General features: G+C 38.6%; 1 protein-coding gene across 15 annotated transcripts in view; it reads right to left on the bottom strand.

Moving 5' to 3' along the window:
• Positions 1–13,222, bottom strand: part of ALPK1 (alpha kinase 1) — a 123,144-nt gene extending 109,922 nt beyond the window's left edge. For 6 of the 15 annotated variants that reach the window (XM_057502534.1, XM_057502531.1, XM_057502540.1 and 3 more), the window contains exons 1-2: positions 13,067–13,222; positions 10,058–10,234 (exon numbers count right to left, since the gene is read on the bottom strand). The gene's annotated coding sequence lies outside the window, so the exon portion shown is untranslated. The remainder of the gene's footprint in view (positions 1–10,057; positions 10,235–13,066) is intronic. The other 9 variants (XM_057502532.1, XM_057502542.1, XM_057502535.1 and 6 more) reach the window with 6 other exon arrangements.

Genomic DNA, 13,222 nt, shown 5'->3' with positions numbered 1-13,222 from the left:
CTTAACGCTGTATTTTGCAAAAGTCTCAGCCTCAGGCCCTCTTCCCTTCTCCATTTAAATCCACTCCTTGGTGATTTCACTCAGTACATTCATTCCACACATGGTTTTAAGTACCATGTATTGGTTGACCATCATCAGATTTCTATCGCCAGTCCAAACCCCTCTCTTGCACTTTTCAGATACATATTCACAACTATTTATTTCATATCTGCACTTGGACTTCCTCTAAGCATCACATTCTCAACATGTCCACATTGAATCCCTGATCTACCTCAGTTAATGACTCCACCTTCCAAGAAGGCGAAGTGAAAGGTCAGCTCTAACGGGAGCTGTGCACCCACAAGAGGCTGAGAGGGAGCAGATGGAGTGATCCGAAGGTTACAGCTTTTGGAAAAATTTTGGTCGGGGGAACTCCTTGGTTTCTTCATGGCCACTCAGCCTTTCACTTTGTGTGTGTGCAGCTGCAGTCTAAAAGCTTTTCTTTTGACAGCTGTGACTTTGGGGAATAACTGTGTTGAAATAACGTGGGACTTCTGATGTCCATCTGTTGCATAATTAGCGATGCTTTTCTTTGCTTTCACCATGACTTCCTTTTTTGTACAAAGGTTTAGCTACTGGTTTGCAAGTAAGAGGTATTACCAGCCTACTGGGTGCTTTCCGGTAGGTGCAATCAAAAAGTGTTTAAATCATAGTCCTGAAGATTGTGCCATAGTTATCTCTGATATATTTTTATCTCGATTTTTAAAACACTTTTAAGAGGGCATAAAATACTATTATGAGAGCAAAACAGTTTTGTAAAATATTTGGAGAAAAATACAGTAAAAAAGAAAAGAAGGATTACCCATGGTTCCACTAGAGTATGAGCACTAAAAATATTTGTGTATCATTGTTTCTCTACAGAGTTGTAATATTTATAATGAAGTTTTAAAAGGTGTAATTTCTCAAATGGTATCTAAGCATTCTTTGACTATAATTGAGTAGTCTGATTTTCTCATCGTAGAGATGGCTAAGTGTGTTCAGAAGCGATTTAGCAAAAACATTGTGACACTGTATGTATCTTGCTGGTGCTTCCTTTCCATCATGTCCAATGGTTACCTGCGGTGGTTTCTGCATGTGTTATCTTCTGTTTTTCCTTCAGCCTTGCTTTAGAACTGGAAATTGTCACCACTCTGTCTGCCCCCCTAACATCCCACCTAACACCAGTAATGAGTGATAAACAACATTCATCAGGAAGTGTTCGTTTTTATCAATTAATTTTTATCAGCTAATTTTTCCTGGAAAAGATATCTCATATGATGTGTAGAGCAGGCATAGTATAGTTGTTAGCAGGATGGAGAAGATGGCAGTAAGGCTAGGACCTCTTCTGGAGGGGTCTGTTCAAGTAAGACAGGCCCTCTGAAGGGCAGACACAACTGCAGGTACTGGGGAAGTCTGGTCTGGCACGTGTGTTGCCTCACTCAAAGGCAATGTGAAGAGATGATTGGCAGAGTTTTAGCTCATACATGATTGGAATTAGAGATGGAGGAAGTATAAGCATGAGGTAAAGAAATGGAATCATGCCCATAGCTTAGCTTAGCAAAGAAGTGGAAGTAATAATTACCATTTATTAAGCAAATACTACTACTGATAGTATCTGACTCACTGTAGTGAGTATTAAATGAGATAATGCATATAAGCCTTGTGGCAAAAGACCGACATACAGCACATGTTCAATAAATATGTGTTAATGAAAATGAATACTTATATTGTTACTATTAACTACCATTATTTAGCATTGGTGCAGAGAATGAGTGTGATTTAGAGCAGGGAAGAAGTCCTGCTTCCTTGGGTTCTTAGACCTTTAAATACTGCCTGTTCATGAATGCCCTGCATTCTGCAATCTAGGCACTTCATCTTGGACCTCAACCACGCAGAAAGTCTCTTGCTCCCCAGTGAAGGCTCTTGTCAGTCATCACACACTAGGAGCCGGGGTTCTGATCCTGATTGTCACAAACCAGTTGTGTAAATTTAGGCAAGTCACCTCTGCCTGCTTAGACCTCAATTTCCTCTATCTAAAATTAGGGGATTTTGCTGAGGTCTATGAAGTCCTTTCCAACTTTATTATTCTGTAATGCTGTTTTCACCCTCGCAAAATTCAGCAGCAAGTAATTGAAAATCAGTAAATCAGTGTCAGCCTGGTCTGGTAGCACAGGATCTACATAGACTCTGCAGGACTTTAACAGCTAGCATTTGTTTTTATCAAATACTCTGATTAGGTCCTTAAAGTAGTAAGTCATTTTATTCTCATAAAATCCATAAGGGGTAATTACCATACTTAACCTCATGTCAGGGATGAGAAAACAGAGGCCAATAGTGATTAAGTAACTTGGTCATGGTTGCACAGCACAGAAGAGTCAATGGTGGTTGTAATAGGGGAGGCCAACTCATCAGATCAAAAGCATCCTGCCTCATTTCATCTCCCTCACATTTCATAAAGGTAGCCTGAAATAGATGTCATTTTGGAAAGACAGCAAAATCACTTTAAAATAACTTAATTGCACAAAAGCAAAAATTTGGCCATGTTATGGAAAGCTGCTTTAAAATATGAGGCTGCTGACTCAGAATACACTTTTTGAGAATCTTAAAATATATTTAGATGAAGTAAAAATTCAGGATATGTTTTTTAAAAACAATACCAAATCAGAGGAGGAATTTGCCAGAATGTAAAATCTCTCACATGTCACAACTTTCTACTATCTCTATTTGAGTAGATAGCATTATATATGTGAAAAACAGATCTAATTCTTCAAATATTGAGTTGATGGATTTAGTGTTTGAATCAATCCACATGAAAAATTATTTTCTTGGTGAGCTAGGGAACTTTAAGTAGTAGTAAGTCTCATTTAAAGAAAAAAAATAAGGCATGACAATAGAGATCCATGAAATTTTATATATTTAGCAAATCCACATTGGGCACCTACAACATACCATGCATTGGGCTAAGCACTGAGAATTCAGAGACAGTTTTAGTCCTCAAAAAGGGTCAGCTTTGAACAGGGACAAAGAAGACATAGTCACAATTCACAGCAGTACATTCTGGGATAGAGGAATGCTCTGGGTCCTAAGAAATATCTAATCCAACAGGACAAAGTGGCCACACACTTTGGTAGGAAGCAGTGATGTCAGTCAAATCTTCTCAGAGAAAGTGATGCCTTGAGCTAGATTTTGAAATAAAAGAGAAAAAAGGCCACAGAAGAAGGATATGGTTTTCCAGGGAGGGGAAGCAGAGGTGGTGACTGAGTCTGGTGTGTCTGGGAAAGAATGAGTAGCAGCGTACTGCTGGAGCTTAAGTTAAGTGCGGGTATTGGAGAGGGGTCAAAGGTGGAGCTGGAGAAGTATGCAGATGGCAGATCATGAAGGCTATTAAAACACATGCTGTGGAAACCAGATGAATCTGAACAACACCATCCAGTATAAACTGTTCAAACACTGCCCTGCAGGCAGAATAGAGGCTGAGGAGATCAGGATATGGTGTGAGATGCTGAGAGCCTGAATCAAGATTAGGCAGGTATGGGTAGTTTCCAAAGATATTTAGAGAACAGAATCAATGTGATTTCAAAATTGATTAGATATTGTTGTAAAGGAAACAGTGGCCCTCAAGTGTTAGTTTGAGGAACTTGATGGACGTTAGCACCGTATATCAATAAAGAGTACTTGGTGGAGTTGGTAATTGATGAATCTAATGTTGAAAAAGTTAGGTGTGAGATGCCTGTGGGATGCAGAACTGAGGTGTCTGGTGATAGATGTTTATGTTTGGAAGCAGGAGTCTAGAACTCAGAGAGAGAAAAGGCCTTCAGCTGTTGTAAATTGGTGTAGGTGCAACAACTGGCATTCACTCCAGGTGAATATACAAGAGAGAAAGGAGGCAGAGAGAATTCAGTGTATGAATTAGACAGAGAAAGAGACTATAAAAGGAAGTGCAGCCAGGGATGTAAGAGAAAAGTTAGAAATGCATAATGAGGAGGGTTGAGCCAAGATGGCGGCATGAGTAGAACAGCGGAAATCTCCTCCCAAAACCATATATATTTTTGAAAATACAACAAATACAACTATCCCTAAAAGAGAGACCAGAAGATGCAGGACAACAGCCAGACCACATCCACACCTACGAGAACCCAGCACCTCGTGAAGGGGGTAAGATACAAGCCGTGGACTGGCGGGACCCGAGCGCCCCTCACCCCAGCTCCCGGTGGGAGGAGAGGAGTCGGAGCGGGCAGGGAGAGGGAGCCCAGGACTGCTAAACACCCAGCCCCAGCCATCCGCACCGGTGCAGACACACAGTGTGTGGGGTGCTGGATACTAGGGGAATGGGACAGTAAAACCTGTGAGTGGGTCCCCGCAGCTGGCACCCCTGGGACAAAGAAAAGTGAGTGCTTTTTGAAAGACTCAAAGGGACAGGGACCTCACTGCTGGACGGAAGCGTCCTGGGACACTTAGCCCAGCAGCTGGGAATCCCTGGAAACTCTGGGCGCCCTAATTCCCTGGGCGGCAGCGCAGCTCAGAGACCCCTCACGGAGATAAACAGCCTCCCTACCGGTTCCCCTCTGACGCCGCTCTGCCATACTGGAGCAGTACCCTGAGGCCAGACACGCCCACAGCAATCGCGGAGCTTAACTCCACACCAGCCAGGCAAGAATCAGAGACCCCATCTGCGTGCACCTGCCCAGCACAAGCCGCTAGGGGTCACTGTTCTCCCTAACATATAAAGAATGGAGGAGGAGGAATAAGAAGGGAGGGAAATAAAGAATCATAAGACTGTGCTTATAATAGCTTAACAAGTGAGTTAAGTTAGACAGTTAGATAGTAAAGAAGCTACCCTTGAACCTTTGGTAACCACAAAACTAAAGCCTGCAATGGCAATAAGAACATATCTTTCAATAATCACCCTAAATGTAAATGGAATGAATGCACCAATCAAAAGACAGAGAGTGACAGAATGGATAAAAAAGCAAGACCCATCTATATGCTGCTTACAAGAGACTCACCTCAAACCCAAAGACATGCACAGACTAAAAGTCAAAGGATGGAAAAAGATATTTCATGCAAACAATAGGGAGAAAAAAGCAGGTGTAGCAGTACTGCTATCAGACAAAATAGACTTCAAAACAAAGAAAGTAACAAGAGATAAAGAAGGACATTACATAATGATAAAGGGGTCAGCCCAACAAGAGGATATAACCATTATAAATATATATGTACCTAACGCAGGAGCACCAACATATGTGAAACAAACACTAACAGAATTAAAGGAGGAAATAGAATGTAATGCATTCATTCTAGGAGACTTCAACACACCACTCACTCCAAAGGACAGATCCACCAGACAGAAAATAAGTAAGGGCACAGAGGCACTGAACAACACACTAGAACAATGGACTTAATAGACATCTACTGAAATGTACACCCAGAAGCAACAGGATCCACATTATTCTCAAGTGCACATGGAACATTCTCCAGAATAGACCACATACTACGTCACAAAAAGTGCCTCAGTAAATTCAAAAAGACTGAAATTCTACCAACCAACTACTCAGACCACAAAGGCATAAAACTAGAAGTAAATTGTCTAAAGAAAACAAAAAGGCTCACAAACACATGGAGGCTTAACAACATGCTCCTAATAATCAATGGATCAATGACCAAATTAAAAGAGATCAAGCAATATATGGAGACAAACGACACTGACAGCGTAAAGCCCCAACTTCTGTGGGATGCAGTGAAAGCAGTTCTAAAAGGAAAGTATATAGTAATCCAGGCCTATATAAAGAAGGAAGAGCAATCCCAGATGAATAGTCTAAAGTCACAAATATTGAAACTGGAAAAAGAACAAATGAGGCCCAAAGTCAGCAGAAGGAGGGACATAATAAAGATCAGAGAAGAAGTAAATAAAATTGAGAAGAATAAAACAATAGCAAAAATCAATGAAACCAAGAGCTGGTTCTTTGAAACAATAAACAAAATAGATATGCCCCTAGCCACACTTATTAAGGGAAAAAGAATCTACACACATCAACAGAATCAGAAACAAAAAAGGAAAAATCATGATAGACACCACAGAAATACAAAAAATTATTAGATAATACTACGAAAATCTATTTGCTAACAAGCTGCAAAACCTAGAAGAAATGGACAACTTCCTAGAAAAAATACAACCTTCCAAGACTGACCAAGGAAGAAACACAAAATCTAAACAAACCAATTACCAGCAAAGAAATTGAATCGGTAATCAAAAAATTACTGAAGATAGTGATTGTACAGCATCTTACTATGCTGATGGACAGTGACTGTAATGGGGTTTGTGGGGGGGATTTGGTGAAAGGGGGAGTCTAGTAAACATAATGTTCTTCATGTAATTGTAGATTAATGATAACAAAATGAATTTTAAAAAATTTTCAAAAAAAATTACTGAAGAACAAAGCCCCTGGGCCATATGGATTCACCACTGAATTTTATCAGACATATAGAGAAGACATAATACCCATTCTCCTTAAAGTTTTCCAAAAAATAGAAGAGGAGTGAATACTTCCAACCTCATTCTATGAAGCCAGCATCACTCTAATACCAAAACCAGGCAAAGACCCCACCAAAAAAGAAAATTACAGACCAATATCCCTGATGAACATAGACGCAAAAATGCTCATCAAAATATTAGCAAACCGAATTCAAAAATACATCAAGAGGATCATACACCATGACCAAGTGGGATTCATCTCAGGAATACAAGGATGGTACAACATTCGAAAATCCATCAACATCATCCACCACATCAACAAAAAGAAGGACAAAAACCACATGAACATTTCCATAGATGCTGATGAAGCATTCGAAAAAATTCAACATCCATTCATGATAAAAACTCTCAACAAAATGGGTATAGAGGGCAAGTACCTCAACATAATAAAGGCCATATACAACAAACCCACAGCCAACATCATACTTAACAGCCAGAAGCTGAAAGCTTTTCCTCTAAGATCAGAGACAAGACAGGGAAGCCTACTCTCCCCACTGTTATTCAATATAGTACTGGAGGTCCTAGCCATGGCAGTCAGACAAAACAAAGAAGTACAAGGAATCCAGATTGGTAAAGAGGAAGTCAGACTGTCACTATTTGCAGATGACATAATATTGTACATAAAAAAAACCCCAAAGACTCCACTCCAAAACTACTAGAACTAATATCTGAATTCAGCAAAGTTGCAGGATACAAAATTAATACACAGAAATCTATTGCTTTCCTACACACTAATGACGAATTAACAGAAAGAGAAATCAGGAAAACACTCCATTCACAATTGCATCAAAAAGAATAAAATACCTAGGAATAAACTAACCAAGGAAGTGAAAGACCTATACCCTGAAAACTACAAGACACTCTTAAGAGAAATTAAAGAGGACACTAACAAATGGAAACCCATTCCATGCTCTTGGTTAGGAAGAATTAATATTTTCAAAATGGCCATCTTGCCTAAAGCAATCTACAGATTCAATGCAATGGCTATCAAAACACCAACAACATTCTTCAACAAACTGGAACAAATAGTTTTAAAATTCATATGGAACCACAAAAGAACCCAAATAGACAAAGCAATCCTGTGAAGGAAGAATAAAGCAGGGGGCATCTCGTTTCCCAACTTCAAGCTCTACTAGAAAGCCACAGTAATCAAGACAATTTGGTACTGGCACAAGAACAGAGCCACAGACCAGTGGAACAGAATAGAGTCTCCAGACATTAACCCAAACATACATGGTCAATTAATATATGATAAAGGAGCCATGGACATACAATGGGGAAATGACAGTCTCTTCAACAGCTGGTGTTGGCAAAACTGGACAGCTACATGAAAGAGAAAGAAACTGGATCACTGTCTAACCCCAAAATTACACAAAAGTAAATTCGAAATGGATCAATGACCTGAATGTAAGTCATGAAACCATAAAAGTCTTAGGAAAAAAACATACGCAAAAATCTCTTGGATATAAACATGAGTGACTTCTTCATGAACATATCTCCCTGGGCAAGAGAAACAAAAGCAAAAATGAACAAGTGGGACTATATCAAGCTGAAAAACTTCTGTACAGCAAAGGACACCATCAATAGAACAAAAAGGCATTCTACAGTATTAGAGAATATATTCATAAATGACATATCCAATAAAGGGTTGATATCCAAAATATATAAAGTGCCCACTCACCTCAACAAACAAAAAGCAAATAATCCAATTAAAAAATGGGCAGAGGAGTTGAACAGACAGTTCTCCAAAGAAGAAATTCAGATGGTCAACAGACACATGAAAAGATGCTCCACATTGCTAGTCATCAGAGAAATGCAAATTAAAAACACAATGAGATATCACCTCACACCAGTAAGGAGCGCCACCATCCAAAAGACAGACAACAGCAAAAGTTGGCGAGGATATAGAGAAAGGGGTACCCTCCTACACTGCTGGTAGGGATGTAAACTAGTACAACCATTGTGGAAAGCAGTATGGAGGTTCCTCAAAAAGCTCAAAATAGACTTACCATTTGACCCAGGAATTCCACTTCTAGGAATTTACCCTAAGAATGCAGCACTCCAGTTTGAAAAAGACAGATGCACCCCTATGTTTATCACAGCACTATTTACAATAGCCAAGAAATGGAAGCAACCTAAATGTCCATCAGTAGATGAATGGATAAAGAAGAGGTGGTACATATACACAATGGAATATTATTCAGCCATAAGAAGAAAACAAATCCTACCATTTGCAACAACATGGATAGAGCTAGAGGGTATTATGCTCAGTGAAATAAGCCAGACAGAGAAAGACAAGTACCAAATGATTTCACTCATCTGTGGAGTATAAGAACAAGGAAAAAACTGAGAGAACAAAACAATAGCAGAATCACAGAACCCAAGAAAGGACTAACAGTTACCAAAGGGAAGGGGACTGGGGAGGATGGGTGGGAATGGAGGGATAAGGGGTGGAGGGAAAGAAAGGGGGCCTTACGATCAGCATGTATAATGTGGGGGAGGGTGGCACAGAGAGGGCTGTTCAATACAGAGAAGACAAGTAGGGATTCTACAGCATCTTACTATGCTGATGGACAGTGACTGTGATGGGGTATGTCAGGGGACTTGGTGATGGGGAGAGTCTAGTAAACATAATGTTCCTCATGTAATTGTAGATTAATGATACCCCCAAAAATAAATAAATGAAATAAAATATCATATTATATATTCAAAAACAGAGAAAGGGAAGAGATAGGAACAATGAATATACCCCTGTAAGGCAACAGTCACTTGTATAGTATTTGTGAATTTACACCATACTATTTTAGGGATGTATTAGGCAGTTCTAAGTATAATCATTAATGATCCTGAATCTGTTTTTCACTCAGCGTTTTCTATGCTGTACTATTCTTCTTCCCATCATCAGCAGTCCTCCTTATCCTCTGGGGATGCATCCCAAGGCCCCGAGTGGATGCCTGAAGTCAAGGATAGTATTGGACCCTATATATTTGGCCCTTGAACGATGCAGGTTTGCACTGCATGGTTCACTTACACACAGATTTTTCTCAATGCATACATTGGAAAACTTTTTGGAGATTTGCAACTATTTGAAAAGCATGTTCTTTTCTCTAACTTACTTCATTGTAAGGATACATATATAATACATAAAATATACAAATCTGTGTTAATTGGCTATTTATGCCATTGGTAAAGCTTCCAGTTAACAGTAGGCTATTAGTAGTTAAGTTTTGGAGGAGTCGAAAGTTATACATGGATGTTTAACTCCACAGGGGGTCAGTGTCCCTAATCTCTGCATTGTTCAAGTGTCATATACTGGGTTTTGCTAAGCATATACTTTGCTTTTTCCTATATATACACACCTATGATAAAGCTTAATTTATAAATAGGTACAGTAAGAAATTAACAACAATAATAAAATAGAAAAATTATGGCAATATAATATGGTAATGAAAGTTACATGAATGTGGTCTCTCTCACTTTCAAAACATCTTACTGTATTATACTCACCCTTCTTGTGATGATGTGAGATGATAAGATGCCTACTAGATAAGAAGACGTGAGATGGATGATGGAGCACTGTGATGTAGAGCTATGCTACTACTGACCTTAGGATTCGTCAGAAGGAGGACCATCTGCTTCTGGAACCCAGCTGACACGGAGTAACTGAAAGTGCAGGAATTGAAACTGTGGATAAGGGGGAAAGACTGCGCTGTAATTTGCTTAACCTTTTCCCTTTGTTCAAATGCTTGCAATTTTTTGTTTTTCTAAATACACTTATGACAGACACCTTGTGAATTTTCTCCATATGTAGAATTATTTCCTCCCTAGAAAGGATTACAAAAAAAAATTACCAACATGACCATTTTCAGCAGGCACTGGCACATGTCATGACACATTTATGGCCCTTGACCTAAGTGAGGTTTCTGGTCCTCTTCCCAACTCTCACCCTTCAGGACTACCCTCTCCCCGCCCTTCAGAGATATCTGTCTCTGTGAAACAGGAAGATGGTGCTATAATGTTTACTTGGGGATAATTCACCCTTGCTCTGATTATTAGTTCAAGAAGTACTGGCTGCCTTCTACATCTCTTCAATTTTATGACAATTCGTGAAGACTTCAGATCTGATAAAAGTTTGATGAAGTGTTTCTTTATCAATCAAATATTATGTATAATTAGAAAATTCAACAGGGTATTACCAATTGAGCTCTGTAACCAAGGATCAATTAAGTTCAAAGATACTGCACTGGTTCAGAAAATATCCACCTCTCAAACACATTGTGCAATATTTCCAACATGTTAGCCATTTTCATGCCACATTACAATTTTTACTATATTTGTATATTACCTCTAATAGTATTTAATCATTTCTGTAAATCAATAGTAAATTGACTTACTTTGTTTTTACTTAACAAGCAATAATATCCATGAAATCAGAGATTTTGTAAGTTAATTACACTTGTAATTTACATTAAACTAAGCACATAAGTCAATTTCCAAAATTTGGACATGTACCACCTAAAATTAGTAGTTTGTATACCATATGTTAGGAAAATTGTATTAATATGTAACTGATCTTAAGCCATGATCATATCCTCTGTTCTTCAGACATAGAAGAATGATAGCATCAGATACGCTTATTTTTCAATTTGTCTATGTCACAGAACTGTATGAACCAAACAGATGACCACATCCTGCAAAAATAGATAACAACAAACAAAGATTCCCCCACATAGAGAGAGAACAGATACAATCACAAATATATGGAATGAGTTTAACACCAAAAGTTTTTGTAGTCTTGTTAGAGTTCTTTAACCCATAGGATGCTTAAAATTTCAGGAAAGAAAAACATTTAAAATGAACATTTTTATGCTGAAAAGCCAACATTCTCTGAAATAGATTAAGGGATAGTTAAAGTAGTGTATGTTCTGTTTGGGAGAAAAGATCAGTGAAATTGTTTTGCAATGGGAGGAGCTATGGAAGTTCAGAAATATTTTGAAATGCACACACTTTATTCTTAACGAAAATCACATAGCATCTAAGAGGAGATTGCTACAGCTTAGCACTTCAGACATGCTCATTTCACAGTATTATTTTGTGAGGTTTTGTAATATCCATCATGATTTTTATATAGTTTTTTTATTTTAAAAAATACTTTTAAGTTTAAAGTTATTACTGGCACACCACTCATCTAAATGGAAGATGTGAAATAATTCTGTTATCTGATGGGGGAAGAACTTGGGTAATTTGTCTCAGTCTCAAAGAATATTTGAAGTGAAAATAAATTATTGCAAAAATAATTTTAAGTACTTTGTTTTTCATGGTGACAGAGTTTGGAAGGAGGAAGTAGGAAAAGAGAAGTAATTATTTTGGTCAGTGTATATAAAGGCTCCACTTGGCATTTGCCTTGGTCTTGTGTGTCTACCAAGTGGTGAATTGACCTACACCTACCCCTACCCAAAATCATGCACACTAGACAGATGTGATCTGCTGACACACCACCTAGATTCAGGAGCTCACAGCTTCTGTGGTGCAATTGCTAATGCTGTGTATGGTTCACTTGTACTTGAGGCCAAGAAGGAAAGAGAAGAAAGTAAAGAGCATGGAGACTATGCTGAAGCGTCACGTATAGACTGATTGTATGTAAGGAATTTCATGTTCCGAAAAGCCAACCCAAACCGGATATTGTTTCTTGTAAGAGTACTAGCTGCACTAAGTAAAAGAAAAGGAAGAGGGAGATAAAAGCAAATATTACAAACAGAGGTGCCATTATGTTGGGATATCAAGTTTCCTCCTTTCTGATCCTGCCCCTCTCTGCACCCTCACCCACTTACAAATTCCAAATAATCCTAAAGTTTTTAATTTGTGTTTCTTCCAAAACAATCTCCAGCCTCAGTTTCAAATGCTAACATTTGTTAATGAAAGGAGTCCTTTAAATAGAAACAGGAAGGAATTTAATTTTTCTAGATGCTGTCTCTCCACATAATGTGTTTCCACACCCAGAATTCCTGTCGGTTCTTCCGGTATGAGTGGAGTAATTCTTGGAGCCTTACCTGTTTCCTGGAAAAATTATTGAGGCCATCAAAAAAGAGATAGTTTCTGTTATCAATACCTATGCACTCCAAGCAAAAGTCCCAGGGTTAATTTTTCAAATAAGTCATTTAAACTTCTCTAAAGTGTTAATCAAACATCTCGATTCAGTGACAAAGCCAGATGTTCACTAGCATGTCTGGCAAGCCCTGTGACCTAAGGACTTCGCTATTAAAACCTAAAAAACTGGTTCCTTTTCTTCTCATAATAACCTGTTTACTGTTGTAGTCTTCATCTTCCCCCACCACCCCTCCGCCTTTCTGTGGAGTCTTTAGAAGTTAAATGTCTTAGAGCTCTAAAGTTATTTAAATGTGAACAAGACCAGGAGGTGGAAATAGGATCATAATTTAAGAAAATACCTCCGTACACATTATGCTGTCATTTTTACCCACATCTACTGAGTTTTGTCATTTAAAGGCTGATACTCACCTTTATCTCGAAGAAGAGGAAGAACACTCTAAGACCAGAGAGTCTAACTCTGAGAAAAGTTAATTCTAGCACAACCTCCCTGAACTATACTGTCTCTCATAAACAGCTTCAGTTACAGGAAGCAGGAAATTGAAAGAAAGCAAAGCCTGTCACTAT

Source organism: Manis pentadactyla, chromosome 5 (assembly GCF_030020395.1).
Source record: "Manis pentadactyla isolate mManPen7 chromosome 5, mManPen7.hap1, whole genome shotgun sequence".
Lineage (NCBI taxonomy): Eukaryota > Metazoa > Chordata > Mammalia > Pholidota > Manidae > Manis > Manis pentadactyla.
This window is presented reverse-complemented; position numbering and strand designations above follow the sequence as displayed.